The following is a 25,032-nucleotide window of genomic DNA, read 5'->3' as shown; positions in this document are numbered from 1 at the left end:
GCAGCACTATTTACATTAGCCAGGACATAGAAGCAACCTGTGTCCATTGACAGGTGAATGTATAAGTAAGATGTGGCACCTATATACAATGGAATATTACTCAGCCATAAAAGAAATGAAATTTAGTTATTTTTAGTGAGGTGGATGGACCTAGAGTCTATCATACATAGTGATGTAAGTCAGAAAGAGAAAAACAAATACTGTATGCTAACACATATATATGGAATCTAAAAAAAAAAAAAAAGTGGTTCTGAAGAACGTAGGGGCAGGACAGGAATAAAGACGCAGACCTAGAGAATGGACTTGGGGACATGGGGAGGGGGAAGGGTAAGCTGGGACGAAGTGAGAGAGTGACATGGGCATATATACACTACCAAATGTAAAAGAGATAGCTAGTGGGAAGCAGCTGCATAGCACAGGGAGATCAGCTCGGTGCTTTGTGACCACCTAGAAGGGTGGGATAGGGAGGGTGGGAGGGAGATGCAAGAAGGAGGCGATATGGGGATATATGTATATGTATAGCTGATTCACTTTGTTATACAGCAGAAACTAACACACCATTGTAAAGCAATTATACTCCAGTAAAGATGTTGGAAAAAAAAGAAAAGAATGCTATGACAACAATTACCTTCACGTTTTAGAATACCCAGGGCTATGTGGTCTGGTCATTCACCCAGAAATTAATAAAACATGTCTGCATGCTTTCTCTGTATATGGTAGTTATGGTCTCTGTGCTCACAGCTTCGGAATTATTAGTGAGATATTTTTTCCCTCTCATGACTTCATCAGTGCTCCCCAGCGCCTTTTAAGTGCAGTGTTTAGACAACCAACAGCACCTCTTCAAATCTTCTTGCATATTTTGTCCCCATTGATCCCCTTCCCTGTGCTTGTTCTATTTAGGTCAGTTAAGACTCAGAAAAGACTGTTTCCTTTTGGTGAAATGTTACTCATCTGACCTGAACATCTTAAAAAATTTAAATTGGAAATCCAATGAAGGCATTGTGGATCTCTTTTGTGATGGCATTATTTTTCTATGTAAGCAGCTTGTTCAGATAATTAACAATAGTGATACTGTGGCTTATTGTTTTGATAGGGAAGGAGAAATTGCCTGATGGCATTTAACTGCCCAATTTAACTTAAGGTATTGAAGTTGTACTGGAAGTCTCAGTGTGTAGAGCTAATGGGTAGCCCCCAAGCACATCACCCCTACCCACACAACCATGTGCACACAGTGTTCTCAGCTACCCAGGCTTCCTTGGGGTCTATATTACTTTATTATAGATAATGGCAGTGGTGGCTTATTGGTCTTATAAATCCACCTACACTAAGCTTTTGAAATCACTGTACTGATAGATGGTCTGAGTCTTTAGACTGTCACACTTATGTTATTTCTGGTTATGACTATTTCTAGGCAGCAAATCGTGGACTAGAGGAGCTGGCTATTACTGGTTTGTTGTATATGTTATGCCAGAAGAAAAGTTGCTATTCTGCTAGACACTGTTTCCATTTATTTTAAACCATTGATTGTACCAAATCCTTAGCAATAGATATAGATGAGTTATCTCTGTTGGCCATCTTTGAGAGAAGGCCAAGAGAGTATAGATTGTATTGTTAGTTCTTTTACGACATGTACATTTCTCACCTCCCAAGGTAGACTGGGAAGTTTGGTCCCTAGGAAAGGGCTGGATCTAAAGCAGGTACCCAGAAAATAGTTAATGGGTTAACTAATTAATATGTTTTTTATTTGGACACAAAGTAGTATTGAAGTTTTATTCTGTCTGGAAAGGAAGATTCAGATCCACTGATAATTATGTAGCCATGGCCAGAGGGCATGTGCTCAGGGAGGCTGCACATTTCAAAGGATACAGTTAAAAAAGCCTCTGGGTTGAACACAAAGATGAATGATCTCTGCAGAGTTTTCTGGGATGGCTACAAATAGGGTGTTGGGCAAATGAGGACGAATGATGAGAGATGACACTAGAATGGGGTAGTTAAGGGTGAGACCCAGAAGACCTTGATATTTTCTGGCTAAAGACTTTAAGCTGTGTCTTACGAGCAATGAAACATTAAGAACTTACAAGACCAAATAAAATAGATAATGCATGATCATATTTGGATTTTAGAAAGAGTACTTTAACAATTGTCGATGGATTGGAAGGTGGCAGGAGGAAGGAGAGGAATGATAAAAGAGTATTTCCATAAACTAAGACAATAGCCATGGAGTTATGGACTTGTGTCTCCCGAAAATTCTTAGGTTGAAGCCCTAAATCCTAGAACCTCAGAATGTAACTGGATTTGGAGATAGATCCTTTAAATAGGTAATTAACTTAAAATGAGGCTGTCAGGGTGGGTTTCAATGCAATCTGACGTGTCTTTAGAAGAAGACGAGGTTAGGACACAAGATATACACCAGGGATGTTCATGCTCAGAAAAAAGGCCGTGTGAGGACACAGGGAGAAGGCAGTCATCTGTGAGCAAAAGAGAGAGGCCTCAGGAGAAACCAAACCTGCTGATACCTTGATCTTGGGCTTTCAGCCTCCAGAACTGTGAGAAAATAAATTTCTGTTGCTTAAGCCACCCAATCTGTGGTATTTTGTTATGGCATCTGTATTAGTCAGATTTCTCCAGAGAAACAGAACCAACAGGGTATGTCTGTCTGAATGTTTGTTTATCTATCGATTTATTGTAAGGAATTGGCTCACATAATTATGGAGACTAAGCTGGAGACCCAGGAGGGATGATGGTGTAGTTACAGTCTGTATAAAAAAGCCTGAGAACCAGGAGAGCAGATGATAAAAGTTCCCAAAGCCAGCAGACTTGAGACTCGAGAAGAGCCAGTGTTTTACTTCAAAGTCAAAAGTAGGAAGAGACTGATGTCCCAGCTCAGGCAGTCAGGTAGGAGGAGTTTCCTCTTACTTGAGAAAGGGTCAGGCTTTCTGTTCTATTCAGGCCTTCAGCTGATTGGGTTAGAGCCGCTCATTAGGGAGGCAATCCGCTCTACTTGGTCTACGGATTCAAAGGTGAATCTCATCCGAAAATGCTCTCACAGACACACCCAGAGTAATGTTTGGCCAAAATATCTGGGCACCTCATGGCACAATCATGTTGACACATAAAATCAGTCATCACGGCAGCCCTAGCAAACTGTTACACATAGTAATAGCCAATGGAACGCATAAGAGGAGATGGATTTGAGAAATATTTTAAGTGGAATTATAAGGACTTGGTGACTGATCAGATGTGAGGAGTAAAGAAGAATGATGAGTCAATAATATCTTCAGTATTTCTACACCAGATGATGGAGTGGGTGATGTTCAGGGAAAACGTAATGCGCAAACACACACACACACACCAAACTTCTATTACACATGTATAAAAGTTAAGGCGTAAATTGGACTTTAATCACTTACCCAGAGTTCACAATTCTTTGTAGCTATTAGGCTGTTAAACTGGATCTATGCAAACTAATACTGAAGGTAAAAATGATGCATTGAACTCACGAGAGAGACCTTGAACTCTGTAATCAGAACATTGTAACTCATTTTGCATAGATGTTATATTTTGTTTTGTATTTTTCTCCCCCAGCCCCCATTGGATGAGAAGCCCTGCATTAGAGAGGAATATGAGTGTGTGTGCTTCGATTTGCATACAGGAGAGAATTCCAGCCAGGCAGGTTAACCGTATGTAAAAATGGTTGTCAAAGCCTAGTTTTGAGGGAAGAGAGAGCAAATCTATAGGAAATGGTACATGAACTTAAAGGCACAAAGATCTAGGGCCATTTTGACCGAGAACAAGCAGACACACATTCAGTGGTCTTGAGGTCATTGTTGTTTGATATCTGAGTCATCAGTAAATAGTTACATGTGATGGTCAGGTCTGCTGTTTAATTAGGTAGAGAAACAATAGGCAGGTTTTGGAAATAAACAAAATATAAAAAGAGGTTTGCAGTAAAACTCAATTATGATGTTAAAGCCATTGGCAGGGGAGTGAAAATGTTGACTGGAGTCCCCTCAGGATTGGACAAAGGGGCCAGAGTGGGGTCAGCGAGGGAGAAGGGAGACTTCACAAGCCCTGGCGCCCCAGACCTCTATGAGCAGCCCTGCTGCACCTGCCAGGGGAGGTGCCAAGCTGCAGAATATCTGCCCTGAGTGTTTTTCTCTCTGCGATTTCTCACCCCCACCCTCACAGTCCACTGGCTGGTGCAGGTGGGGGATTGATGAGCCTCAACAAACAGAAAATATGGGAGGAATGAAACACATCCTGTCATAAGAGGCTTTTGCCTTTCCTTGTTACTTGAAAAGCTGCAGCTTCACCTTCAGTCCAGTTGCTCTTCAGGTGGTCTCTTGGGTGAGATGAATTGGTGGGCAGAAGGGTGGACGCCTGTTTGTTGAGAGAGTAATGGCTTAGTTTTGAGAAGCCACTGGCATTCGGCTGTGCAAGGGACTGCTCCGTCTTTGATCTTTCATCTGTTAGTACAGCTGCAAGTGAAAACTCACAAAGAATTGCATTACAAGCCATTTTTTGGTAGAACTTACATGTGATACAGGGAAGTTGGTTCTACATAAGCTGCTGACAGCCTTTTGTGAAATAAATTTACCCTTGATTACAGGTCTTTTAATCAAGGGTAAATTTATTTTTACTCTTTGTGGGGAGGGGGTGGGAGCAGAGAGAGAAGGTAGAAGAGTGGTGAGCAGATATAAATGCAGGGTAAGTCATTTGTCCAGTTAATAGAAAAAGCAATAGCAGTATTTATGAGAATTTATCTCTGCAACACACATATATACATACATGAAAGTATTTACCGCGTGAGTGAGCTTGGAAGCAGACTGTGCCCTGGTTGAACTTTCAGGTGACTGCAGCCTTGGCTGATGTTGATTACAGCCTTGTGAGAGACTTTGGGATGGAAGATCTGGCTAAACCACACCTGGATTACTGACTCACAGACACTGAGATAATACACTGTGTTGTTTTAAGCTGCTGAGTTATGGGGTAGATTGTTACACAGTAGTAGATAACTAATATACAACCTAAGATTTTGGATAAGCATAACTTCAACTGGGGACTAAGCCAATTACAGCAAAGAGATTTCTGTTGACACTAGAAATACTCAAATTCAAACTGTTGTCCCCATCCTCCCACCCCAACCCTTACCAGGATTGTATGTGGCCCTTGACAGGTTGCTATGCCACATCTCAGTTTACTCAGGTTGAAGAAGTAAAGTGATGGTCAAAGTTACTGATTTCAAAGACTCCTTTGGTTATACGTTAATCTTAAGACTTTTTTTGGTAAGAAATTAGACCTAATTATTACAGTGAATGGTACCCAAAGCTGATAAAGAATCAGCTAAGCCACACTTACCAGCCCATTTAGGAACATCAGGTTAAATAAACCATTAATAGGAATGAGCCCTGCAAAGACAGAAAAAATACAAGTTAAAGCATAACAGCTCCTTTTTAAAGAACCTCTTTTTTTTTTTTATTCCCACATCCAAATATGACAATTACTTCTTGGTGTTTTTCCTGCTTGGGGCTTAGGATGGTCAGCTATCCTGAGGCCATGGTAATAGTTATACTGTTAATTTATTACTCTTTACACTCAGATGCAGTCCCAGGCCTTGGAGCTCTGCAAAAATTTGTATGGACGTCTGGACAGAAAATGACTCTTCTCCTACCACGAAGTTGCCAGCTCTGGTACCTGCTTTGTTTTTTCTTCTTCTTCTTCTGTTTTTTTTTTTTTTTTTTTGAATGTGATTGATGCTCTTTTTTCTTCTTGGGGGTGAGAAGACTGACATCCTACTTAGTCTAGAAAACTTAGTCTAGAACTGTGCTGTTCATTAGAAATATCCAAGCCACAAACTCTAGCCCCATATGTAATACTAAATTTTCTAGTAACCACATTAAAAAATAAAAAGAAACAGTTGAATTTAATATTAATAATATGTTTTATTTAGCCCAATATATCCAACGTCTTATCACTTCAATGTGCAATAGTTATAAAAATCATTAATTAGATAGCTTATTTTTTTTTTTTTTTTTTTTTTTTGCGGTACGCGGGCCTCTCACTGTTGTGGCCTCTCTCGTTGCGGAGCACAGGCTCCGGACGCGCAGGCTCAGCAGCCATGGCTCACAGGCCCAGCTGCTCCGCGGCATGTGGGATCTTCCCGGACCGGAGCACAAACCTGCGTCCCCTGCATCGGCAGGCGGACTCTCAACCACTGCGCCACCAGGGAAGCCCCAGATAGCTTACATTTTTTTTTCATATTAAATCTTTAAAATCCAGCATGGATTTTATTGTACTTACAACACATACTAGTTCACCCACATTTCAAGTGCTCAATAGCTGCATTTGCTTGATGGTTACTGTACTGGACGATGCTTGTCTAGAATGTGTGCGGAGCAGCCCTTGCCTCTCAGGCTACTTAGGACCCAGCGTCATGCCACTCTGCAGCCTCCTAATGAACTGCCCCATTCTTTCAGCCCCGCGATCTTCCTATTCTGTTCCCTCCTCCGCTGTCAGCTCTTTCAATTTTCCAGCTTTCTCATGCTGTATAATCCGGCTATACTTGGGGATGATAATTCAACAACAGGTTCTTGGGATGCTCCTCTAAAGCTGTCTTTTTTTAAAAATTTTATTTATTTATTCATTTATTTAATTTTTGGCTGCATTGGGTCTTTGCTGCTGCACGTGGGTTTTCTCTAGTTGCTGAGAGCCGGGGCTGCTCTTTGTTGTGGTGTGCAGGCTTCTCAATGTGGTGGCTTCTCTTGTTGTGGAGCATGGGCTCTAGGTGCGCAGGCTTCAGTAGTTGAGGCTTGCGGGCTGTAAAGCGCAGGCTCAGTAGTTGTGGTGCACGGGCTTAGTTGCTCTGCAGCATGTGGGATCTTCCCGGACCAGGGCTCGAACCTGTGTCCCCTGCATTGGCAGGCAGATTCTTAACCACTGCGCCACCAGGGAAGCCCCTAAAGCTGTCTTTTGAAACAGGAAACATAATAGGATATACATTATGGCAACATTCAAACTGTTCATCAATTATCCATTACATCTGCCATCTCCCTTCTGCCAATCGAGGTAACTATGTTGTTACCAAAAAAAAAAATCTTATTTTAATTATAATCCAATCAGAAGAAGCATCCATTATGTACAGTGCTTTGGCATGTTCTAAGAATTTAATTTTTGCACAAATAGTGGAGTAAATACTGCAGAGAGGAAGGGGCTGGCTTCTTTCTTCATTAATTCAGTCATTCAGAAAATACAGAGCACTGGCTAGGCGGAGGCATTGTGTTTGGTGGGGGACACAAAGTTATATAGATCCTGGCCCCTGCTCTTGGGAAAGTCACAACCTGAAAGTGAAGTTGATCCCTGAGAAGATGCCCAGCATGGCCACGTGCCTCTACGAGGGCTCTAACTGGGGCGATGGGGAGACATCTTGGAAGAGGCGAACTTGCGCTAAGTATGGAAAGTTTGGGTCAGGTTTTGATGTGTCACCATGGATGAGAAGGGAGAGGCACAGAGATTATTTCAGAGACTGTCATGATTCTATGACACAGAGAGGTAAAACCATACATTGAAAATATATGCATGGATATATCTTTTTGATAGGCTGAAATGGAGAGGGGCTGGGAGGACCCTGTGAGCTGTGAGCATACACAACTAGTTCAAGCTAGATTGTGGTAGGATTTTCCTGCGGCACTAGGAGACTATATCTCATTTTCTTGGCTGGGTGGAGCCAAGGAAGAGTCTAAGCAGAACTGTAAGAAGATCATAGCTGTACTTTTGGAGGATGGACCTGAAATGTGTGTGCATTTGTGCATAGAAGTCTGGGGGGAGGAAGCAGCGGGGAGGGCTCCAAACACTTTGTCTCTCGTGGGAACAAACAATATTAAAGTAATGGGTTTATGCATTTTTTGACCTTTAAAAAATGGTATTTTCAGCAAACTTCCTCCTCCCCACCTCACCCTTGTTAAATATTTCATCTCAACTGGAAAATACCCACAACAATACTTTTTTTTTTATAGTTTTAGCCTTTCAGTAATAAACCAAAACAAACAGTGGGGAGCTTAAAAGGCCTTTCAGCTGAGAAAGATGAAAGCAGATGCCTCTGGTTTAGATTATTGTTAGAAAGCACAAGAGTCTTTTGCTTCTGGAAATCCTATGAGGAAGAGCGAGCGGGAGGAAGAGCTGGTGCCATAACCACCCCATCCCTGACCTGACATTCTGGTGGTATTTCTTACTCACCGAGGGCGTGTACATGCGGCCAAGAATCTCGTTATCTGAAGTGGGATCTTGCTTCCCCTCCCTGTAGCTGGAACCCTCTTGTTTTTCAACCTGTAGGGAAAGCCCCAGGGAGGGAGATGAAGACACAGGTACTCATTTTTCCACAAAACTACTGAGGAAACAGCAATGCCTTTATTAATGATCTGGGTGCAGCAACAAAGGTAGCTTCAGGCTGGAAGGGATGGTTTCTTAATGCAGCTCTTTGCTTAGACCACTAACTTAGGTGCATTTGTCACTATAACATTGAATCGTCCAGAGCTCCAGTTTTTTTAGCAACAAACAAACATGCATTCCTTGTCTGCTTACACTGTTCCTTGCCACGAGTCTTTGTTCAATCCATTCCTTCCACCCAGAAAAGCCTGCCAACTCATGTTCAGCCAACATTTGTTCGGCCGACATTTAATGAGAACTTACTGTGTGCTGGAGCCCAAGGATTCAGAGGCAAATAAAACATAGTCTTTCAAAAGTGCATGGGCAAGTACACAGGTGCTAAAATATCTTGTGACAAGTACCATGATTGGCAATGTCTTTAAGACTATGTGGGGACTTCCCTGTGGTTAAGAATCTGCCTGCCAGTGCAGGGGACATGGGTTCGAGCCCTGGTCCAGGAAGATCCCACATGCTGTGGAGCAACAAAGCCTGTGCACCACAACTACTGAGCCCTTGTGCCACAACTACTGAAGCCCACGTGCCTAGAGCCCATGCTCCACAAAAAGAGAAGCCACCACAATGAGAAGCCCATGCACTGCAATGAAGAGTAGGACCCCCTCGCTGCAACTAGAGAGAGCCCATGTGAAGCAACAAAGACCCAACACAGCCAAAAATAAATAAATAAAAACAAATAAATTTAAAAAAACAGTTAGAAAAAAATAAAAGACTATGTGGACTGCCAGCCTGTAAGGTCAGGAAGTCTTCTCAGAAGACAGGATGTCTTCTTCTCAATTAATGACTTAGGAGCTAACCTCCTTCCAAGACCCATCCACATTCAGCACATCTCTCCTGACCTTGTGTCTTCTTTCTCTGAGCATTGCCACTTGTCCCTCATGTGCTTTTCTTTGTTTCCACGCATAAGGAGATTATGTGGTATTTTTCTTTCTCCATCTGACTTATTTCACTTAGCATAATGCCCTCAAGGTCCATGTGTGTTGTTGCAAATGATAAAGAGTTCCTTCTTTTTCATGACTGCATAGTATTCCTGTGTGTGTGTGTGTGTGTGTGTGTGTGTGTGTGTGTGTGTGTGTGTACGTGTACATACCACATTTTCTTTATTCATTCATCCTTGGTGGACACTTAGGTTGTTGCCATGTCTTGGTATTGTAAATGATTCTGCATCGAACCTAGGAGTGCATATATCTTTTCAAGTTAGTGTTTTTGTTTTCTTTGGATGAATACCCAGAAGTGGAATTGCTGGGTCATATAATAGTTCTATTTTTATTTTTTTAAAGAACATCCATACTGTTTTCTGTAGGGGTTGCACCAATTTAAATTCCTATCAGCAGTGCCTGGGGGTTCCCTTCTCACCACATCCTCGCTAACACTTGCTATTTCTTGCATTTTTGATAACAGCCATTCTAACAGGTGAAAGGTGATATGTGGTTTGAATTTGCATTTCCATGATAATTAGTGATGTTGAGCATGTTTTCATGTACCTATTGGCCATCTGTATGTCTTCTTTGAAAATTGTCTATTCAGATCCTCTGCCCATTTTTAAATTAGATTGTTTGTTCATTGTTAAATTAGATTGTTCATTTTGTTATCCTTTGCTGTACAAAGAAGCTTTTTAGTTTGACGTAGTCCAACTTGTTTATTTTTGCTTTTGATGACTTTGCTTTTGGTGTCAAGTCTAAAAAATCATTGCCAAGGCAGGTGTCAAGGAGCTTACCACCCATGTTTTCTTCTAGGAGTTTTTTTGTTGTTATATTTATTTCTTTTTCTGGTTATGTTTATTTTTTAGACTGTTGCCTTTCTCTTTATTGGAACAAACAATTAAAGTAATGGACTTATGTATATTTTGACTTTTTAAAAAAGAATAATTTCAACAAACTTCTTTATCCCCCAAGTCTTTGTTAAATATTCTTTATGAACTAGGTAGCATATGGTATCACTCGTGGGAGGGGTGTCCATCAAGACTGGGTTAGGTTAAGTGAGCTCATTCCTTCATTCTCTCATTTAATAACCACATTTTAAGCACCTGTATGTTTTACGAACAAAACAAATCATAGTCCTTCCCTCATGAAGCTTATATGGTAGTGGTAGCATAATACAGTAGATAAAAATATAAAACAAACAAACAAACAAAACTTGGTAAGAAGCACTGTGAGCCAAAATAATGAAAAATAAAGCTTTGGGGAAAGTGGGCCTATGATTTTTCTTTTCTCATACTGTGCTTATTTTCATAAATGTATATGTTGGCTGCCTCCATGGTCCACAGGGAAGATTTGATGCAGGTGGATGTAGTGCAGGGGATTATAGGAGTGGCTCTGAGCCACACAGGGGGCTGTGTTGTGGATGAGTAGTGGGCACAAGCTTGGATCTGCTTTTAGGGAGTCTTGCTGAGTTGATGTTAACTCTCAAGATGTCCTGAAGCAGACACCTAGGCATCCAGAGCCCCATGAGGGTCCCCCAGGGTCACACGCCTCACTTCCTCAGAATGCTGCTCCCTTTCCTGCAGGGTGTGCTGGGACATCCCCAAGCTCCTCCTGTGCTTTCCTTGTAAATGCAGCAGAGTTTGGGGCCATTAGAGATGCCAGCCAAAAAAAGTGAGCAAGTCAGCTTTAATTTCTGACAAAGGTATAAATTAAAAGTGCAAATTATGTGCTTTGAAAGAAGGTAAATTTGAGTGCTGGGGAGAGGAGAATTTAATTCAGGATGGTAAAGCAACACCCGCCATCCCCATGATGACCAGAGCCTGGTTTCAAATGGATTTCTTTCTCTTTCCCCAAGTGACAGACAGAAAGGGCCAGGCAGGCTACCCTGAGTAGTGAGGAATGTTTGCCATTTGCTTGGTATAGTTGCTATAAAGAACCACCAGATAACTTACCATATTAAAGCAATTTATGACCTTGTGCATCTGGTGGAAGACTTTTTTTTCAGTTTTATTGAGATATAATTGACATATAACATTGTATTAGTCAAAGTGCACAGCATAATGATTTGATATATCTATACATTGCTAAATCATCACCACAATAAATCTAGTTAACATCCGTCATCTCACATAATTACACTTTTGTGTGTGTGTTGAGAGCTTTTAAGACCTACTCTTTTAGCAACATTCAGATATACAAAACAGTATCGTTAAACTGTAGTCACCGTGCTGTACATTACATCCCCAGAACTTATTTATCTTATAACTGGAAGGTTGTACCTTTTGACCCCCTCATCCTTCTGAAGTCTGTTGAAAGTGAGGCTTAAAATGCCCCTCGTTCTTTTTTTGTATAGCTCGAGCTTTAGCAGTAAGCTCTGAGGCTTGAGTAAATTCCAGAATTGGGAGAGGTGTCCCACAGTTGGAGGCTGCAAAGAGCAAGACACTGTGGGTGGGTGGTGACATGCTTTTCCTCTCTGGGTCACTCTCAGGACCCCAGCCAGAGTCTCCCTGGACCAGGCCCAGATGGAACAGCCTGACCAGCTGGCACAGCAGTTGGCCTTCCTTGTGTGTTAGATGTGAGATGTGTGTGGTGAACCATCTGACAGCCAACCAACATGCTCTAATTGGTGGCTGCTGGGTGCCCTCCCCATGCAAGATTACCATGGGGCTAGACAGCCTGAAGGAGTGAGGCAGATGCCACGCTCCATGCAGGCACCACGCGCCGGAGGGCTCGCTGATGGCCGTGCACCTGCAGCTGGCCTTGGACAGTGGTTCTCGCCCTTTGGTGTGAAATAAGAATTTCTAGAGGTTCTTGTTAGACTGGATTCCTAGATCCCACCCTGGGAGATTCTGATTTATTGGGTCTGAGTTGGGATTTAGAAATGTGAGCTTTTGGCAAGCACTCCTGGACATCCTGCTGTTATGTAGATGAAAGCAGTTTGAGAAGCCCTACCTTTATGCAGCTCAGCCCTATCTTTTTTTTTTTCTTTTAATCTACTAGGAGCTTTACTTTTTTAAACCACTTTACTGAGATATGATTGACATAAAAAGCGGTACACATTTAATGTATACCGCTCGATGAGTTCGGGAATAAGTACGCACCTGTGAAACCATCACCACCATCAAGGCCAGAAATATACCCATTACCTCCCAAAGTCTCCTTCCATCCCCTTTATTATTATTATTATTTATTATTATTTTGTGGTGAAGAACACTTAAGATCTACCTTCCTAGGAAATTGTAAGTATACAATACACCACTGTTAGCCATAGGCATTGTGCTGTATAGTAGATCTCCAGAAGTTATTTATCCTGCATAACTGAAACTTTGTATCATTAAGCATTATCTCCCCATTTCCCGGTAACCACCATTCTATTCTCTGCTTCTATGAGTTTGACTATTTTAGATTCCACATATAACTGAGATCATAAAGTATGTCTCTTTCTATGTCTGGCTTATTTCACTCAGCATAATGCCCTCCAGGTCCATTCATGTTGTCACAGATGGCAGGGTTTCCTTATTTCCTTCTTTTTTAAGACAGCCCAGTCTTTGATGGGAGTAAATGCTGCAGGGTCCCAGGAGCAGGACTGCTGGAGTCAGCTTTTTATAAGAGTCTAGCCTTTCTCTATAGGAATTATAGCCCTAATTCCTACAGCAGTGGTCCCCAACCTTTTTGGCACCAGGGACCGGTTTCGTGGAAGACAGTTTTTCCACGGACGGGGGTGGAGTTGGGGGGTGGAGGGGAGGGTTCAGGCGGTAATGCGAGCGATGGGAAGCGATGGGCAGCAGCAGAGGAAGCTTCGCTCGCTTGCCTGCTGCTCACCTCTTGCTGTGCGGCCCGGTTCCTTACAGGCCTCGGACCAGCACCAGTCTGTGGCCCGGGGGTTGGGGACCTCTGCCCTACAACTATGACCACGGTGAGGTGGCTCACAGTCAGTGTTGGCAAAGTTGTCCCCTCCTTGGTACAGAAAAGGAAAGCCATTCAAAGGAGACAAAAGGAGGAGCTTACTGAAATACTACAATCATTACTACTGCTATTACCAATATTTAAAATTGTGATCGTTTATTGGGAGCTACTATAGCTCATGTAGTGTTCTGAATTCTCTGCCTCTTTACTGTGTTTAATTCTAATGAGTAATCTTTGAGGTCTCTACTGTTATTACCCCCATTTTACAGGTGAGGAGACTGAGGGAGAAAGAGAGTACATAATTTGTCTGGGGTCGCGCAACTGGTAAATGAACAGTTCATGATTAAGGAACCCCAGTGTGGAGGCCTCCTACTGCATGAAATTGCATGGGACTGGAACAAGAGAATGCTTTCCACTTCTGGTCTTTAATTTTCTCACTCATAAAATAAGGGGTTTGGATATTATGACCTCTCAGCTGGTCTGACTTTGTCCAACCTGTGCAGTCAAACAGGGCCCTGCGATCCGAAGGGTCCTAGGCTTGGATTCATGCTTTGCTGTTGCCATCTTGAAATTGCTAATAATTTTTGAACAAGGAACTCCATGTTTTCATTTTTCACTGGACCCTGCAAAATATAAAGCTGATCTTGGCTCTCAAGGGCTCTTCTGGTTACACCGTATTTTTTTCTCAACTCCTTTATAGATCCTTAACAATTCCCTGTGCATCCTTGGCCCTGGAACAGCCTTTTGCAGAGGCAGTGGAGCAATGGGCTGACCTGAGCTTCACAGTGAATGGAGTTTCTGGGCTGGTGATGAGTGCCCATGGTGTGTCTGCAGGGGCTGATGGTAGACGGCTGGTGAAGCAGAGCACACAGAGAGCTCTTAGTGGCTAAGGGTGGTATCTCATACAAACAGCCACGTCCCTAGCCAACCGCAGGTATTGTGAGTGTTATCACTAAGTGACCCATCTACAGCAGTCCCTCAGTGCAGAAAACGGATGAGGACTCAAAGTTGAAGTTAATGAATTCAGTTCTCCCAGAGAGGCATTTTGGGCCTTTGCTGGCAGCCCCTCACTCATTCTTTGGCCCTGGTCTCCACCTCCCCCACTTACTCACCAGCAGCCCTGCTCCCAACACTCTGGACTCCCAGGGGTTTATCCCCATGCATGTTGCTTGGAACAAGCTTTCCAAAACATTGTTTTTTTCCTGACAATATCTAGTGTTACTACTATACACACAGTGCACAAATTCATCACACTTGCTGCTAGAAAGGTTTAGCTCTGGAACAAGTGAAGGAAATGGTTATTGAGTGCTTATCACGTGACCTCCTTACTCTCTTCCCCCAGCTCTTCCTCTAAGTAAAGTCTTAGTCCCACTTAACTTCTAAGGAAAAAAAATTAAAGGGTGCTTATCAGGGTTAATAACTTAGATTCCTATCAGCACCAAAACAAAAAATTCAGACACAGACAGTCCATCCAAGGTGTAGGATAAAAGGTTCATTCTTCACACCTTGACGCTTATAGGCAGAACAGAGATAAGCCATGAGGGAAGTGTCTGCATGTTCCTGTGTGTGACAGAGTGTTAGTGTTAGTGTGTGTGTGTGTGTGTGTGTGTGTGTGTGTGTATGTGTAGACTAGGAAGGCAAAGAAAGGGATGACCAGTTATCTTGCCTTAAGTGAGGCATTTCCCCTTCCTTCCTCCCTCTCTCATTCCAGGGTCTAGATCTTTTACAAATTATGTTTTGAACAGTTTCCCCCTCATCTAAGCTTAGCCATCACTTCCTCCCAGAAACCTGTGTGCACCCAGCCCCGGTCTGGGTCAGAGGTCTACTTTTAACCCCCAGAGCATGCATACCTAGTAGCCTCCTTGTGCTTGCACCCCTCCAAATTGCAGTTATTTACTTACTCATATGTAGCCTCAGGGGCTGTTATCTCCATACGGGCTGGCAGTGAGACTGTCTTGTTCACTGCTGTAGCCCCAGTGAGGATTAATAAATATTTGTTAAAAGCATGAATAAACAGCATGAGGAGGAGCTCATGGCAACAACTGAGTCCTAGTGTCTCAGGTGTGAAGACAGATGTTTTGAGTGGGGTACAGTGGGGGCAGCTCCACCTGCATGGCCCAGCCAGGAAAGGTGTTTATAAGTCTGTGTTTCTTCAGTGCTTACCGGGTGCCCCATGCAAAGGACTTCACTTACATCACTCTGTTTAATCCTTATAACAACAAAGTGGGTCCTGATTAAGATTTTATGGAGAAAGTAACTGATCTTGAACTGAATCTTGAAAGTTGTTCAGGCATAGAAGACAGAGAAGGGCTTTCCATTCATAGAGAGCAGATTGAGCTCTGTCCCAGGGGTGTGAAAACAGCTCAGGTGAGTGTGTCTATGGCTAGAAGTCAGAGTGGTGGAGTGAAATGAGATGACAATGCTGAACTTTACTTGAGTCCTGTGCTCCTGGAGATAGCTTTTAGGAAGTCTCCCCACCCTTTTGTGTTCCAAGAAAATCTAACCACAAAAACAATCACTGTGATCTCACATATTCCTAGATAGGCCCATCTCAGTTCTTCTTCATAACTTCCATAGGACTTGCCCATGACTCCCTGGTTTACCTGTCTATTATCAAATTCAAAGCCCCTTCCTGTTCTTTGATATGTTCCTCATTCGTTCTTCCTATTGCAATAGCCTGAATAAAATCATCTCCTTAGTTGTCTGACACACTTTGTCCTGCACAGGGGTTACATCTGGCAAAGCAGAGAGGGAACAGATCATGGAGACCTTGTAAGCCATGGGCAGGAGCTTGGACTTCCTCCTGTATGCATGGGAAGGCAGTGATGGGGCTAAAGAGTTTTTAACAGAAGAATGGAAAAGTCAGACACTCATTGTAGAGAGCTCATTCTGCTTTCTGTATGTGATAAGGATTAGAGGGAGAATTAATTAAGACAAAGAAATTTCAAATTCTAATAAGAAAGGATGGGGCTCTGAGCTCACATGGGGTGGGCTATGGGTGATGTGCCAAGGGTGGTACTCTCCTGGACATACATGGTACCTAGATGTGAGACCAAGGGAAGGGTCTAGGAAGGTTCCCATTTGTGTCAGGGTGGTGTCAGTTCACTGGCACCATCAGCCATCATGAGAGAGGTGGTCCTTAATCTGGACCATGGAAAATGATCAGCATGGAAAGCCACAGGTAGGCCAACGGCATGTAAAAGGTTAAAGCAGGTTATGATAGCACTATCAGACACAGAACTCAGAAGCAGATGCCTTCAAGGCTCTACAAATGTCCTTATAAATGGAAATTAGGGGGAGGAGGCTTAAGGCATACATAGCTTCCCTTTATCTAACTGGACCATGGTTTTATTTTTTGCCAAACTATAGTTCTGCTTCCATTGGAAAAGAGATCCCCTAACATTATGAGCCCAGCCTAAATAGCATCAAGGAAGGCTGCAAGGAAGATGGAAGATGTGGACATCAAAGCACCCAGAGAGATGGCTGTTAGAGTTTTCATTCGGTCCCTCCACTGTTCCATTGTTGGTTAGTGATAATGAGGCCTAATTGGAGACCTGGTTCTGGGCTCCCTCAGCCTCTCACCTGCAAATCAACACTAAGGAAATGTGAGCATTTTGTGGCAATCAAAGGGAGAGTTGTTTTTTGGTAGGTGCCACACTTGAAGGCAGTGGATGATTCAGGTGCTTATTCCTCAGGGAGAGAGGCACCTTTGTTATATGTCTTTACAAGCCTGTGCTCAGGCTGGAGCTATGAACTGTAGACAGCCTGGTGAAGCGTTCTCAGTTGTTCTCAAGATATTGGTGGTTTTTTTTTTTTTAGTGTTTTTCACACATTAATACCATTTTCAGGCTTTAAAAAAAATTCAGTGTTTGATTGCATGAAAGCTTAGTGTAGATGTAAGCACTTTCCTGGATTCTCAGTAAGAAATGTTACATTAACGTAATTACAGTGATGATGATTCATCATCAGGCCCAGGTATGATGGTACCCTGGTATCATGAATCTGGGCCTGCAGAAAACCCTTCACGTAGAGCTCTGACTTCATCTCTTTCCTCCGAGTTTGATATCGCCCCTCTGCATGGTGGCGGCCCAGGGATGCATCAAGCCTAGGCTACACCTGGGGACTCCCCTCAACCCAGTGCCTTCAGGACAGTTCATTTGCTGGTAGCTTCCCAGTTGCTTCTGAACCCAGCCTTCTACCCTGATATCCAGGCCCAGAGAGCCAGCTGTTCACTACATCTCACCACCTGGATTCTCCGTAGAAATCACAAAACCCACAGATCTCAGTATGGAGTTAGTCATCTTTCCTATCCTTGAAGCCCTCTCCCTCCAAACTGCAATGACTCAAACGTCAAAAGGGAAGCATTCTGAGAGAGATTTCTAGAGGAAGTGATACTAAACATAAAGGATACAGAGATATTAGCCAGGCAAACCCTGCAGAATGTGACTGGGCCTGCAAGTAGGTCAGGAATTTGGTAAAGGGCTTCTTCCTGGGTCTTGGGTGGATGGTCAAGCTATACAGCTACTCGTCCAAGATGTCCTCCTACTTGAAGAAGCCACACACAACAAACAGAGTGCTGACACTGAGGTATTGATTGTGCTCTCACAATTCATCTCTCCTTCTCTTCCCTTTCTTCTCTATATTTTAATCATTTACTGGAAGCCTGTTATAAAAATCTGAAGGTCTTGACTTTCTATTAGCAATCTTCATAATTTCAAAATATCCTCTCCTGTAAGTAACCAGAGAATGGCAGCTTTCCCAGAGTAATACCCAGGTCAGTGACTAAATCCTGTAAATCAACAGAACCGAAGAGGGCCAGGGACTTTGTATGAATTTGTGAGAAAGGGAGAGACTGGGGGGTGGGGAAAAATTAAGATGATTGAAAAAGGTCTTTTCTTTTTTTTTAATAGATCTTTATTGGAGTATAATTGCTTCACTTGTACTGTGTTAGTTTTTGTTGTACAACAAAGTGAATCAGCCATATGCATACATATATCCCCATAGCCCCTCCCTCTTGAGTCTCCCTCACACCCTCCCTATCCCGCCCCTCTAGGTGGTTGCAAAGCACCGAGCTGATCTCCCTGTGCTATGCTGCTGCTTCCCACTAACTAACTGTTTTACATTTGGTAGTGTATATACGTCAATGCTACTCTCACTTCGCACCAGTTACCCCCTCCCCTCCCCATGTCCTCAAGTCCATTCTCTATGTCTACATCTTTATTCCTGCCCTGCCACTAGGTTCATCAGTACCATTTTTTTGGTTGTTTTTTTAGATTCCGTATATATGTGTTAGTATACGGTATTTGTTTTTCTCTTTCTGACATACTTCACTCTGTATGACAGACTCTAGGTCCACCCACCTCACTACAAATAACTCAATTTCGTTTCTTTTTATGGCTGAGTAATATTCCATTGTATATATGTGCCACATCCTCTTTATCCATTCATCTGTTGATGGACATTTAGTTTGCTTCCATGTCCTGGCTATTGTAAATAGTGCTGCAATGAACATTGTGGTATATGTCTCTTTTTGAATTTGGTTTTCTCAGGGTATATGCCCAGTAGTGGGATTGCTGGGTCATATGGTAGTTCTATTTTTAGTTTTTTAAGGAACCTCCATACTGCTCTCCATAGTGGTTGTATCAATTTACATTTCCACCAACAGTGCAGGAGGGTTCCCTTTTCACCACATCCTTTCCAGCATTTATTGTTTCTAGATTTTTTGATGATGACTATTCTGACCAGTGTGAGGTGATACCTCATTGTAGATTTGATTTGCATTTCTCTAATAATTAGTGATGTTGAGTATCTTTTCATGTGCCTCTTGGCCATCTGTATGTCTTATTTGGTGAAATGTCTATTTAGGTCTTCTTCCCATTTTTTAATTGAATTGTTTGTTTTTTTGATATTGAGCTCCATGAGCTGTTTGTATGTTTTGGAGATTAATCCTTTGTCCGTTGTTTCATTTGAAAATATTTTCTCCCATTCTGAGGGTTGTCTTTTCATCTTGTTTATGGTCCCCTTTGCTGTGCATGAGCTTTTAAGTTTAATTAGGTCCCATTTGTTTATTTATTTATTTTATTTTCATTACTCTAGGAGGTGGGTCAAAAACGATATTGCTGTGGTTTATGTCAAAGAGTGTTTTTCCTATGTTTTCCTCTAAGAGTTTTATAGTGTCTGGTCTTAAAAAGTCCAGGACCAGATGGTTTCACATGCAAATTCTATCAAAAATTTAGAGGAAAGCTAACGCAGATCTTCTCATACTATTCCAAGAAATTGCAGACAGAGGAACACTCCCAAATTCATTCTACAAAGCCACCATCACCCTGATATTAAAACCAGAAAAAGACATCACACAGAAAAGAAAATTATAGACCAGTATCACTGATGAACATAGATGCAAAAATCCTGAGCAAAATACTAGGAAACAGAATCCAGCAACATATTAAAAGGATCATATACCATGATCAAGTGGGATTTATCCCAGGGATGCAAGGATTCTTCATTGTATGCAAATCAAACAATATGATACACCATACTAACAAATTAAGGAATAAAAACCATACGGTCATCTCAATAGGTCGAGAAAAAGCTTTTGACAAATTCAACACCCATATATGATAAAAACCCTCCAGAAAAATGGGCATAGTAGGAACCTACCTCAACATAATAAAAGCCATATATGACAGACCCACAGCAAACATCATACTCAATGGTGAAAGACTGAAAGCATTTCCCCTAAGATGAGGAATAAGACAAGGATGTCCACTCTCGCCACTCTTATTCAACATAGTTTTGGAAGTCCTAGCCAAGGCAATCAGAGAAGAAAAAGAAATAAAAGGAATACAAATGGGAAAAGAAGTAAAACTGTCATTGTTTGCAGATGACATGATATTATACATAGAAAATCCTAAAGATGCCACCAGAAAACTACTAGCACTAATCAATGAATTTGGTAAGGTTGTAGGATACAAAATTAATGAATAGAAATCTCTGGCATTCCTATACACTAACAACGAAAGATCAGAAACAGAAATTAAGGAAACAATCCTATTTACTATTGCAACAAAAATAATAAAGTACCTAGGAATCAACCTACCTAAGGAGGCAAAAGACTTGTACTCAGAAAACTATAAAACACTGATGAAGGAAATCAGAGATAACATAAACAGATGGAGAAATACACCATATTCTTGGATTGGAAGAATCAATATCGTGAAAATGACTGTACTACCCAAAACAATCTACAGATTCGGTGCAATCCCTATCAAACTACCAATGGCATTCTTCACAGAATTAGAACAAAAAATTTTACAATTTGTATGGAAACACAAAAGACCCCAAATAGCCAAAGAAATCTTAAGAAAGAAAAACGGAGCTGGAGGAATCAAGCTCCCTGACTTCGGACTATACTACAAAGCTGCGGTAACCAAGACTGTATGATACTGGCACAATAACAGAAATATAGATCAATGGAACAGGATAGAAAGCCCAGAGATAAACCCATGCCCATATGGTCACCTAATTTATGATAAAGGAGGCAAGGATATACAATGGAGAAAAGACAGCCTCTTCAATAAATGGTACTGGGAAAACTGGACAGCTACATGTAAAAGAATGAAATAGAACACTCCCTAACACCATACACAAAAATAAACTCCAAATGGATTAAAGGTCTTGTTTTTATTTAGTAATTCCTCTTTCTTTCAGAGCTTTGATTTGGAACTTAAGGTGTGTTGGTCCATGGTAGGGGAGCCAGCAGCAGCTACTCTATTTATTTGGTCCTCAGTGAAGCCTCTGAGGACAGTAGCTCCTTCTGTTTTAGGAGAGGTAATGTGTGCTTGGTGGGGATGGTGAATGGGGAGATTTAGTAAGGAAGGAGATATCTGTGTGGAATAAAGGATTGTTTTCTCAATGTGAATGAAGTATATTAATGAAGAAATATGACCAGTTTTCTGTCTTTTACATGTTCCCAAAGTGATTGTGATCAGTTGAATGATGATATTTCCCATGGCCTTTAATCCACACTACTGTGTCTCCCTGCACGGTAGCGTGAAAAGTTGTTTCCATGTGCATGTTATGAACCTACAGTATCTAAAACCCTTGTGCCTTTCGGTGGGAATGTAAATTGATACAGCCACTATGGAGAACAGTATGGAGGTTCCTTAAAAAATTAAAAATAGAACTACCATGCGACCCAGCAATCCCACTACTGTGCATATACCAGAAGAAAACCATAATTCAAAAAGAGTCATGTACCACAATGTTCATTGAAGCTCTATTTACAATAGCCAGGACATGGAAGCAGCCTAAGTGTCCATCAACAGATGAATGGATAAAGAAGATGTGGCACATATATACAATGGAATATTACTCAGCCATAAAAAGAAATGAAATTGAGTTATTTGTAGTGAGGTGGATGGACCTAGAGTCTGTCATACAGAGTGACATAAATCAGAAAGAGGAAAACAAATACCGTATGCTAATACATATATATGGAATCTAAAAAAAAGAAAAGTTATGAAGAACCTAGGGGCAGGACAGGAACAAAGACGCAGTTGTAGAGAATGGACTTGAGGACACAGGGAGGGGGAAAGGTAAGCTGGGACGAAGTGAGAGAGTGGCATGGACATATATACACTACCAAATGTAAAATAGGTAGCTAGTGGGAAGCAGCTGCATAGCACAGGGAGATCAGCTCAGTGCTTTGTGACCACCTAGAGGGGTGGGTTAGGGAGAAAGGGAGACGCAAGAGGGAGGAGATACGGGGATATATGTATATATGTAGCTGATTCACTTTGCTATAAAACACAAACTAACACACCATTGTAAAGCAATTGTACTCCAATAAAGATGTTAAAAAAAAAAACACCTTAGTGCCAAGCAGCCAGGAGATTGTGGTGCAGAAGGAGGCGTGCATGTGTGTGTATATGTGTGTGTGCGTGTGTGTGCGTGAATGGGTTGGTTGGACATGTGTGTGCATCAGTGTAGAAACGTGAGCTCTGTTTCTGTCTGAAAGCATTTGCAAGGTGTTTTGCAAATGAAGGCCCATTTCTTTATAAAAATAGAATTGCTTTTCTAAGATAGAAATGCTGAGTAAGGAGAAGGATGGCTCTGAGTTTTAGAAGGAGCTTTCCAGAAATTGGTGCAAGGAACTTGCTAATGGTACTGGAAGATAGAAGGAGAGATGCTCAGACCATACTGTGTTTTGCATTTCAATCTCTGTGGATCCGCTCTCCCTGCCTATGCATATTTAAAATTCCTTTCAATATATAAATAGGATAATTCTCTTTCTACATCCCCACCAGAGTTCATTCAGCAGGCACAAAAGGAATTGCACATCCAGGCCTGTCTTTTCCTGCTTCCTGTTATTACTATTTATTGGTTTTTCTCATCTTCTTTTTTTTTCCCCCTCCCGTGTTGCTCCCCTTAGATTAAACTGGGTTTCAGGATTGACCTGAGGGAGAAATGCCATTTCTTCAAAACAAAGCTGAGCCTGAGGGAGGTGATCTCCAGGCTTGTTCTGCACTTTGGCACCAATCTAGATCTTCCAGAACCCCACTTTGAATAGAAAGCCCTGGGCCTTAGACTATCTGGGTTTTTGCAATCTCCCCATAATGCTGTCCTTTAACAATTACCCATTTGCCCCATGAATGAAGCCCTGGCACTCCCCAATGTCCCAAAGGCACAGGTGAAAGAGAATTCTTTTTTCGTTTTGTTTTTTTACAGTCTCCAGACACGCAGCCTCCCCGGCCATGGCTCACGGGCCCAGCCGCTCCGTGGCATGTGGGATCTTCCCAGACCGGGGCATGAACCCGTGTCCCCTGCATCGGCAGGCAGACTCTCAACCACTGCGCCACCGGGGAAGTCCCAAAGACAGAATTCTTGATGGGAAGGACACTAGGTAAGAATATGAGCTGGGAACTGGGGACCGGTGCCTATGACAGTAGCCAGTCAACCCTTTTTCCTGGAAAAAAAGCTCTAGGAAGCATCTGTTGAGTCTAGTGGTCTTGCTTCATGTTGCTAATGTGAATAATTCAAACATTTTGAAAGAAGTTAGACCATCCATTCCAAACATTGTCCAGATTTCAGAATGGCAATTAAGCCTACAGGACATGTGTTCTTAGAAAGAAGTTCTACATCATTTTGCATACAATGAAAGGAGCACTGAATTGGGATCAGAAGACTTGAGTTCTTCTATACTAGCGTGCCTCTGCTAATGTAAAGCTGGCTTTATTGACATCCAATGACTTCTCTGGTTACAGCAAAATGGCCAACTTTAATAAATTCTTGGGTCATATTTGGTGGCCAAAATATATGTGTAGCGGGGCATAGAATGAGGCACTGACTTGTCACCTGTTATATAAAAATGTATGAAGAGCAGGAAGAGTTTTCCATTAAAAGTGCGATGAGCTTGATTCTGGGACTCACTAGGATTTCATTCCATGAGTTGGGCTCCCATGAAGAGTGGACAGAATCCTGGAGCATGTGACCAAGGGAAAATATCACTGCTGTATGACTCAGCGCAGGACTTAGGGGAAGTTTATAGGGACTTCTCTCAATTACAAGTAAGGTGAGCTACAGACGAAACCTTGAAGAACTTTAGAAACAAGCCAGATAAGATATTTCTGAGGGATGAACTTGGGGTGCAACCTATGCCTATATCTGGTCTGCCTCCTGAGGGAGCTGCTGATTCAGAAGGCTGCTACCCAGACCAGGGGACTGAAGGAGCGACTTCTGCTCTGATCAGAGCTGGGGACACAAGTGCAGAGCATGAAGATTGCAGCTGATGTCTCCACCTGGTAAACATTCCACGTGTTTGGCTTGCTCTTCATATACTTTGTTGTCAAATAATCTACTTAGGAAACTGATCTCTGCAAGCCAGGCTGCCCTTGGAGATCCAAGTGATGTGTACAGTTTGTCAGGTTCCAGGCCTCAAGAACAAAGCAAGGACTTTCCTTACAGGCCAAGTCAAGTGGTCCTCTGCATCACTCTGTGAAACACTGAGAGATAGGAGAATTTCAGCTCCTCATGTAGAGCATTTGACTTGGAGGGGATCCTTGCTCTGTATTTCCTCCTGCAATGGCCATAATTTGCATACTTATGGCTCATCTGACCATAGGTATGGATAAGCACAGGTTGGGCTGTTCCACTGGGCATCCTGAAACACCAACCTTTCATGGGATTCTGGACACTGACTCCAAGAGTCTTCCCTTTTTTTTTATTACAAATATAGGAAAATATACAACCAATACTGAATACAGCTCAAGTGCTGTAGTGAGCTCATTGACATGGATTACCTTATGTAATTGTCCCCAGGTAAGAGTCATTGTCCTTACAGAATATCCCTGGCACCAAAGGGATTGTGATGGGAGGGTCTGTATCTTCCCTGTGACTTCATTTACAGCACTCAGGGACATCACCAAAGCCCTATTTTGATATCAAGTTAGAAATGAGCCAGACCCTCTTGAAGAAAGGCATTTCCTAATAGGGAGTGCAAGAGGTCAGGGCCTGATCATGTGGAACCTGCCATGTCTGGTCAGATAGGCAGTGATTCAGGACCGTTTCGATTGCTGTGAAAGGACTCTCAGCTTTAAATATCCTAGACTGAATGAGGCGCATGCCCGTGATTGGTTGGAGTACAAATTGTACTTTTTGCAAAGTTATTACATAGTAGACCCCTGATACTCTCTTGATTCTCCAAACCCGCAAATGCCATGATGGTAGAAAATTCCCGAATAGAATACGAATGCAGAACGAGCCAGAT

Source organism: Grampus griseus (genome assembly GCF_964374135.1).
Source record: "Grampus griseus genome assembly, chromosome: 15".
Classification (NCBI taxonomy): Eukaryota; Metazoa; Chordata; class Mammalia; order Artiodactyla; family Delphinidae; genus Grampus; species Grampus griseus.
Note: the sequence above shows the minus strand (reverse complement) of the source record.